The following is a 1,653-nucleotide window of genomic DNA, read 5'->3' as shown; positions in this document are numbered from 1 at the left end:
GAGGAGGCTACAATGCTTGATATGAACTGTACTTATTATCTTGCCCTTGTAATTGAAACCCCTTTGTACAGTATTTCCACAACAACAAAGAAAAATAAATTTAAATATGGAATGAAATTAGTTCCAATAATGCATTGCATTAAGGTATTTAGAAATAACTGAGAAACTTAAAGGTGCATAAGATTTTTTTTATTGGAAATGAAGGGATATTGGAATTTGATTCTCTATGTTTTAAGCGATTTGCTTAAAAGAATAGGCAAAATTAAAGTTACATTTTCAGCAGACTTGACATATTAAATTTTGTATATCGAAAGGGAAACAAGCCTCAACAATATGTCTATTCTCTCTTCTTATTTATCTCTAAAGGTTTATGCTTCTGGTCTCTGAATATTAAAACTTCAAAAAATTTATGTTTAGCTAGTTGTGCAAAGGGGTTTTGCTTCATCAAGTCAGTGTTGAACAGAATGTATGTGCATTTCAATATACAGTGCATCTGGATCATTGTCAAACTTCACATTTTTCTTCCTTCCCTTACCCCAACCCCACCTATCCCTTCATGTTTCCTACTTACATTCTCACATATGTACATTGAATATTATGACTGTATTAGTCCACCATTTCCCTCTCCATTCTTCTACCCTATTCTTTTTTTGCCCAGATCCTCTTTTAATAGTTGTTTCAACTTCATGTTATTTTGTTAAATATCTCTACTTTGGCATTTGGCGATGGGTTTGCCACATCTTCTCTTCCATGTTTGACCTACATAAATGAGTATATTTCTCCACATTTCTAATCTCTGAATGGCTAAGATAGATCTCCTTTACTATTCACCTTCTGTCCTAAATTTAGAATTGGACTTTCAGGGACATCCAATAGAGCATTTTTACTCTCTACATATTGAAGATGGAAGGGAAATAATTTCCATGTTCTCAGCATTATGTTATCCATCGTGAATTCCCATCACTTATCACTACAGCAGTCTAAATTTAAAGTCATATCTTCTGCATTATATTCACACAGTATAAATGAATATCAAGGGCAATTTACCTAATATTGGAAGTTTGGGGATGATCTTTAATTTCTTATGATAGAAGCAGGAATCAGTTTTAATTTTCAGATTCCTCTATGTAGTGAGCCCTGTAGTCTTCTAAATTTTTGATAAATTTCGAGTTACCTTTTGTTAATAATTTAAAAAGTTTTATTTCAGTATTTGAAATGCTGCTCCAATTATTTTAAAAGTTTCACAATAAGTTAGACTGAACTTTTTCCTCCCATGTTCCCCACTAGTTCAGGGTAAGTCTCCTTTCGCTTTATTTTTTGAGAGACCAAGGAATGAGGGTAAACAGAGAGATGATCATTACTCAGATATCTCCTTCCTCTTCTGTTTCTGCTGTTCTTGTTAAGAAGAAGACTGGAGCAGGGAACAAGAGTGATGCTTGACTTCACCATACAAGGGGGCATTCCTGGCATGTCAATTATTGTTTCTCAGAATCACTGAAATTGCTTACTCTTGCCATCTCTCTGACAGTAACCTAACTGTGGCTTCCTTGGTGCAGAAGGAAGCACACTAACAGGTTATTACCCGTAAATTGGTATTTTATATCTCAGCTTACTACTACCAAAAATAAAAAGCTTTGGCTACATAAAAGCAAA

The sequence above is a fragment of the Dipodomys spectabilis genome, unplaced genomic scaffold, assembly GCF_019054845.1.
Source record: "Dipodomys spectabilis isolate Male_0828 unplaced genomic scaffold, ASM1905484v1 ptg000545l, whole genome shotgun sequence".
NCBI lineage: Eukaryota > Metazoa > Chordata > Mammalia > Rodentia > Heteromyidae > Dipodomys > Dipodomys spectabilis.
Note: the sequence above shows the minus strand (reverse complement) of the source record.